This window comes from Gordionus sp. m RMFG-2023, chromosome 1, assembly GCF_954871325.1.
Source record: "Gordionus sp. m RMFG-2023 chromosome 1, tfGorSpeb1-WG-v2, whole genome shotgun sequence".
Classification (NCBI taxonomy): Eukaryota; Metazoa; Nematomorpha; class Gordioida; order Chordodea; family Parachordodidae; genus Gordionus; species Gordionus sp. m RMFG-2023.
The window spans coordinates 92,239,982-92,248,603 of NC_088775.1; positions in this window are offsets into that span (position 1 = coordinate 92,239,982).

Here is an 8,622-nt window from a genome sequence, read left to right on the forward strand (position 1 = left end):
GGTAAGAAAAAATGTGCTATGTTCCCAAAGACGAGGCGAATATGGATGAATTTAAGGCCAAATATATCAAAATGAAAAAAGTAAAAATTGATCACTTTGAAAGAATGAAAGAAAAGAAAGAAAGAAAGAAAGAAAGAAAGAAAGAAAGAAAGACGCATCCTGTTAATTCATGTTATGGGTCGGCGAAAATAAAGATTTAAAACTAGCATATAGGTTTAAATCATATTAAGCTAAATGAATCGAGATATGCGAAGCCACGATTAGTGTTGTTAAACGCTCGATTTGAGCTGGTTCTTAAAAACGGGTAACTCACATTATAGCCAGGAAGATATTGACTAATAGTCGAGATTTCATTAATAGATGTTTAATCCTATGTGAAATGTCAACTATGAACAAAATCTATAGACTTGCATAATATTTTTCCGGAAAAAATTTTGAGTTAGCCGTTTTTAAAAATGGGTCCAAATTGAGCCGTTAACAACACTAGTCACGATAATGAACAGCTGCGAAAAATGGCGAGAAAATAAAACGCAAAATAAATCGGTTAACAAAGCGATCGATTATAATTGCGATAGACTCGAATTATTTTATATGCGATTAATGAATTATTTAATTATGCGCCACCAAACTAATAAACCCAGATGAAATATATCGCGATAAAACAAATGGCGTTTAATATTAACTGAATAGCTCCAAATTTAAACGAAAATGCAGCTAAATATCTGGCATAAATCACACTGGTTATAAGAAAATGTATAATAAGAGCGATAATTAAAAGCTGAATGGTGACACGTAAAAGATGGGATAATTGGAATTGAAACGAAAAACGAATGCAAGATATCTTCATGTGCGAAAAATAGCAAAAGGAATAATAAATATATAGCCATGTAATATGCAAAGTGCTAGAAAGACGCTCAATATGATAATAATTGTGAACCTTAACTATATCAAAGGTATATTTACTTAATTTAGCACACCTTTTCTGGTGGTACTTCTTTATATTGGCTCTAACTTTATGGCCCCCTTTGAAGTTTTGGCCTTCCTCTTTTACGTTTTCCCATCACTTCCAACAACCTTATTTCCTATTTAGCTCATAGGCCTTCGCATTGTGTTGCCCCCGTACCATCTAAGTATGGTCACCATTATCTTAGCCTTAATGAGCACACTACCTTTAAACTTCCAAGTATTCCTGTACTTCGCACCTTATTTTTTTTTGTATTTATATCAATATGACAAATTCAAATAAATAGTCCGTTACTTTGGACTGTCGCATTTCTTATTCCTAATTGAGAGTGTTCTGCCTTAACAAGTTGACTAAGACATCTAGGAACCCCATGAGCCGTCTTATTGTTTTAAATCGGATACATTTCTGCAAATACCCATGTTACATATCTTAAAATATGGTAGAATATAGAAAACGAGTCTAATTTAGTTAGACCCATATATATAAATATTATTTTTTGGGTCACATAATTATTAGTTTTTTTTTCAGCAGAGTTTTATTTATAAAATATATTCCACATGATTCATTAATTCGTTCATTATTCTTTATTAAAAATTCTATATATCAATTGCAAAATTATTTTAAAAAAAAATTATAATTTTCTTTATTAAATCATATTTATATCGTATACAACAATTTTGAATAATAATAGAATAATTGTATATGGAAAATATTTATTAAGTCGAATAAAGCTCTGTTCATGTTTTTCTTGTTTATTACTGGGTGGAAGGTAATAATTATACCACCTCTTATTCCTACTAGTTCTATAAGCTTGTATAACATTTTAGAAACATCTTTAGATTTTCATAACAAGGATCTGTTCCCGCAAAAGATTAGGATAATATGATTATCGACTACATAAAAAACGCTATTGTTTCTAAATATGTATTAATCAGCATATTTTTTTTGTACCATATATAATAAACTTTGCAAATACTCAACTGTTATTTCCTATTTAGGAAATTTTTTTATACCCTTTATTTTAGAATTTTAGTTGGGCTTTAAATAAATTAGACCTTTTAACTATCCTGGCAAAAGTTTACGATTTAATTAATCAAAATTTTTTTTTTTTAATTCACATTAAAATATTTATGTAAACTTGTTATTGATTAATATTAATATATATAATTTAAAAGTAGCTAAGTACGTAAAAAATAAATGTCCCTAAATAGAGCGTGGTTGCTACATGTAGCGTGGTACTTTTAACCTGATTTATCTAATTAACTTTGCATAAATTTTTGAAATTTTATAAATATTGTTAAATATTCCCTCTAATTAAATCTTAAATTGAAGATTATAATGCAATAAGGGGTTGTTGCACTTAGAATTTGTATTTGGTATTATAGTTGATAACGGTCTTGTGATACAGTATCGATAATAATAGCATTTATTTCAAGAAAAAGTTTATTTTTTATTCAAGAACATAGTATCTCTATCTGTTGTATGGATAATAACATAATTTATATATATATATACGAATTCATCTCTGATTAAAACAATTAACTTTTAAACTCAAAAATAAAACTTTTAACATTTCCAATTAAAGTAACGCCTTAGACCATGATATATAAATATAAACCATTATTATAAAATGAAATAAAATAAAATATAATTAATCTATTATTTAAAAGATTACATCATTTATATACACATATAAAATAACAATGTAATTAATATATATCTTTTCTCTTACTCACTCGTTGTCATATGCAGAAAAAGTTGGTAATGGCATATTTAATGTAATATATTTTCTTTTAGCATTGAGATTTGTACAATCAATGTTTAACACTCATATAATATATATTTTATACCTCTCCTGTTTCGCTGCTTGATAAATGATTGCCCAATATGTCACAAGGTAAGAAATTCAAGAGAATTTTCTGATAAACCTGCGAATCTGGCTATTGACATAAAAGCATGGTGCAGTTACTCTGATATTTATTTTTATAAAAAAGAATAAAAATTTATTTTTTTTAAATAGGAATAAAAATCTTTCTAGATAATCTTTTATTATTTCATCGCTACTTGATAGTTTGCTGATATCTTCTTCGATTTTAAAATATTTAACTCACATACAAATACTTAACAATATAGAATTCTTAATTCCTTAACCAGAACTTACAATCAAATAGTTTTTTTTTAAATTTAACTATTGTTCCTTTGTTAAGAAACAATTATGTTTTTTTCTTAAAATTATTTTTGGTTCGCTATTTTATTTTATATAATACTAGTAGAAAGCCCGTCAAAAATGACGGGGAATGAGATTTTTTATTCATTTTTTTACGATAGATGTCCTAACAGATCCAAACTCACAATATTAGGAAGCATATAATTATTAAAAAGTTTATCCAGCCCAGCTCAACCCCTAATAATTTGTTAAAGATAATATCATGTCAGGTGCAGGCTAATATAAATTTTGAGGTTCCAAGCCCAGTCGTATCCAATTTAATTTTGAAAATTTTTTCCCACCTCGTAGATAGTTAAGTTTTTAATTGATTTATCATCACATGAAGGGGAATTATCTTATTTACCAATTAATTTAAAATGTAAAAAAAAAACATAAATAATATTAGGGCACACCTTATTTTGATAAACTTTTTTATAATTATATGCTTCCTTAATTATATGCTTCCTTAATTATATGCTTCCTTAATTATATGCTTCCTTAATTATATGCTTCCTTAATTATATGCTTCCTTAATTATATGCTTCCTTAATTATATGCTTCCTTAATTATATGCTTCCTTAATTATATGCTTCCTTAATTATATGCTTCCTTAATTATATGCTTCCTTAATTATATGCTTCCTTAATTATATGCTTCCTTAATTATATGCTTCCTTAATTATATGTTACCTTAATTATATCTTCCTTAATTATATGCTTCCTTAATTATATGCTTCCTTAATTATTTGCTTCCTTAATTATTTGCTTCCTTAATTATATGCTTCCTTAATTACATGCTTCTTAATATTGTGCCTTCTACAGTTGCAGTAATTTTGTAAAAAATTTCCCAAGCCTAGAGATATAAAATATTATAAATTTGTAAATAATGTATTACTTTTTGGTTTAAATATGGCCTCCTACAGTTGTATAGAAAATTTAAGTTATAGGATCATCTGTTTGTATAAAATAAATAAATAAAAGAGAAGAGAAGAGTCAACAATAGTAAATAAAGAATTACTTTTTGGTTTTAATATGGCCTCCTACAGTTGCATAGAGAATTTAAGTTATTGTGTTTGTATAAAATAAATAAATAAATACGTGCCGATGACATGACGTCACGATGACGTAGTGAGGACATCGGAAAATTATAATATAGATTATATATTTCTTAAATTAAAATCTTTTAAATTAAATAAATTGTGACATATATGTTTTCTTAGAAGATTTTTTATAGTCCTACGATATTTATCCTTTTTACCAAAATTTGGAGATTTGAGTGATTCGTGTTTTTTAAATTTTTTTAAATATCGTCACGCAATGATGTGAATACACAACAGAGCTACGCAAGGTATTCCTCATTCCTATCATTGTATATATCATAGCTAAATTTGGGGAAGAAACTTTCTATAAAGAGCAACAAAAGAAGAATTAAGTTCCTGACAGAATACAACATTTTATCAAATGTAAAAGAGTGTTGTTAAACGGCACGTTTTGAGCCTATTTTAAAAAAAGGCTAACTCAATATTTTAGCCAGAATAATATTGCCTAACCCTCGAGATTTCGCTAATAGATGTCTTAGACCCTTGTGTCATCTATGAGCAAAATATTCAGACTTGCGTAATATTATTCTGGATAAAATATTAATTTGAGCCGTTATTAAAAATCGGCTTAAATCAAGCCATTTGACAAAACTAATGTAAAACGGGTAGGGCTGTAGCTAAGTAAATTTTTAAATTTTAAAATTTTTAAGACATTTTATATAAACCCGGATTATAATAAAAGTAAGTAATGTATATATATATATATATAGAGAGAGAGATAATTTAAAGGATTTTTATTTTATATTTTATTTAAATGAAATAAAATTCCTAGTACTGCAACACATAAAGGTTAACGATATAATTACCATAAGCTTAGATTTTGTATATTTAAAATTATTTTTATTCCGAAAATGAATTTTGATTATGTATTGAAGCGTGCTTGTTAGAGGGTGAACATATATTCATAATAGCGGAGAGAGAATTGTTGGAAAAATCGATTGCATAAGAGAGCCCTGGAGAAAAAGCGTTATTGTATATTTTTATAATTATCATTGTACCTTTTTAAATATTTTCTTTCATATAAATTAACTTTACCCCCGGTATATTAAAATATCATTATTTTTATCACTTCCGTGTTTAAGATAGAGTGGTGGAGATTTAATTCAAAATAATTTCGAAATCTTTTTTTTTTAAAATTCGTTTTCGTAAATAAAACTATTTAACTTGTAAAAAAAATGGTAAGAATAAAAATATTTTTGCTAGTCAAATGGTCAACGCTGTATATATTTAATAAAGAATAAATATATATTGTTCAAATTGATTGAGCTCACTTAATTTATTTTAGTGAGAATTCTTGTCAAGCCTATGTGCGGATGGAACATTTAATAACATTAAATTTGAACCTTTCATATTTTATTATTCATTTTAAGCATTACAAATAAAAAAAGAGAATATTATAAAAATAATTAGAATAATCGTTCAAGTGTTAACTCTACACAAACGAATGTACCTTATGAAACACATAAATTTTTAGGAGAGTTTACAACATAATTTTTTTAAAAAAACTAAAAAAACTAAAGTAAATAATTCTAAGATTATATTTTGATGATAATTACCAATTCTAGATTAGGACTAGTAAATGTACCACATATTTTGGATAAATCTAAATTTGGCGCAGAAAACGTGGAATTTATATAACTTTCCCCATTAGCTAGGCATTGCACCCGATTTCTATGCAATCTTTAAAGTGTATAAATATTATTAAATTACATTAAATATTATGGGGTGCTAATTCAATTATACGATCTTAGCTGTTTTGATTCAACTGGATAAAACCAGGGATTCGAACCGAACCCGAACCCGGAGAAACCCGGGTTTTTAGAAAAAAACTCTGAACCCGAACCGAACCTGAACCCCATTTATAAAATTTTCAAAACCCCGAACCGAACCCAAGAATTTTATTTGAACCCGGGTTCAATCGGGTTCAGTGTATTATTTAAAATCATATATTAATATATTAAATACAAATATTATATTTTCAAATTTCCAATTAAATGAAGTCTTAATAAATTTTAAACAACTTAATTCATTTATGCCATTTTTAAATTTATTCTCGATTCCTATTGGAGTGTTAAAAAATTTTAAACAATTGAATTAATTTACGCCATTTATTTTTAAATTTTTATCTTATTATTCTTAAAGATTATTAATTAGAAGAAAATGGTTAACAAATCTAAGTAAAAATTATTATATTGTTAATTTAAAAAATTCTAAACATCTAACTTAAAAATTGTCAAATGTAGGGCAGTTTTTGTGAACTTATTAAAATGATTTTAAAATTTATATATGCTAATCATTTATTTTTGGTTCAGTTTAATTTTTACAAGATATTAATGAAGTGCATATTATAAATGAAATTAAATTTATAAATATCTCTTTTTTAATTTTGAAATCATTGCTATTTAAAAAAATTGTTCTCTTTTTATAGATTTAAGATTAAAGATAAAGTCATATTTGATAAGCATTTTACCCTTAATACAATAGAAAAAAATCAATGTGTTCATATTGCAAAGTAAAAATGTCTGGTAATCACTTGTCAAATTTAGAAAGACACCTGGAAAGAAATAACAACAATGAATATTTAAATGAAAAAACCAAATATCAGGAATTGTTATTGGCAAAAAAACCTAAAATTAATATAGAAACCTTTTTTCCAAAAAAGCTTATAAGTATAAATATATCATCTAATGATTTGATGAGTTCTATACTAGAACTTGTTACTGTAAATGGCCGGCCTTTATCAATTATTGAAGATTCGGGATTTCAAAGAATTATAAATCCACTCCTATCTGGGCTCAATTTAGTTATAAACAAAGAAAATTTATCCAGAACTATTAATAAAACAGCCCAATCAATTAAAGACAAAATATCGAGAGAGGTAGAAGGAAAATTAATAAGTTTAAAAGTTGATGCAGTTCAACGACTAGATAGGTTAATTCGTGGTGTAAATATTCAATTTATATCAAAGTCCATTATAAATTTGAGGACTCTTGGAATTGTAGAGCTGAAAGAGATTTACAGGAGAATATATAAAAGAGAATATATTAAAAACTTTACTAAAATTTAAAATTAATATTCAACAAATATACACAATTACTTCTGATAATGGTTGTAATTTTAAGAGCTATAAAGCTCCTGTAACCTGAAACTGATTATGATATAAGGAGTGAATCAGCAGATGAGGAAAATGGATGTAAATGTATATAAATATGATATTGATGATATACAAAATACTTTTTTATCAACTATTATATCCTATCCGATTTATAGTGTACGGTGTGCAGCTCACACACTTCAGCTGGCACTTCAAGATGCTATAAAATTATCACCTATTGTGGAAACCATTGCAAAAGCTAGGAGCCTAAATTTAAAATTAAGACATCCCACTTACCAAAAGTTATTAAAAAATATGAAACTCCCTAAGCCTGTGTTAGATTGCCACAGATGGCATTCAACCCATGATATGTTAGAAAGGCTGATTTTACTAAAACCCAATATCGAAGATTTTTTTACAGAGCAATCTGATTATTTATTGACTGAAGATTGGAAAGAGATAATAACGATTGTTGAAATTTTAAAACCGCTAAAAATCGCAACCAAACAATTCCAATCTGAACAGTTAACACTGACAGATTTTTATGCAGCATGGTTAAGATGCTGCATCGAACTGGAAAAAAATCCAAACCATTATGCTCAATTACTATACTCTTGTCTTAAGAACAGAGAAGAAAGGTTTATAAAGAACGAAATTCTCTTAGCTGCCATATACCTGGACCCAAGATACAAGGTTAATTAAAAGCTTAGTAAATTAATTATTTTAGATTTATATTAAAATTGTTATTTTATGAAATATTTAAATATAAACAATATAAATCCTTAAATATTACAGGTATTACTTAGTGATGATGATAAGATTTGTGCGAAAAAACATCTTTTCAATTTATGGAGACGAATTAAAAGCTTAACAACGCCGATTTTATCTGATGATATTAGTTCCGATGAAGTTATTGAACAAGAAGATGATTTAGAGAAATTGATACAACTTAAAGAAAGGCAGGAGAAAATACTTAAAAGAGGGCCAACGATTGCTGAGAAAAGTATTGGAATAATAATTACTGGATTTAGCGATTATAAAAGATTAGATAAGAAGGAAAATATTTTGCATTTTTGGGAGTCTGCTAAGCTGGAACACCCTGAATTATATATTTTATCTAAAATCTTATTTGCTGTTCCTGCAACCCAAGTTAATTTTTCATATTTTCACATATAAATACATTTAGCATAGGTTAGCGTTGAAAGATCTTTTTCACATTTGAAATTCATTCTTTCACCACATATATCGAGGATGAGTGA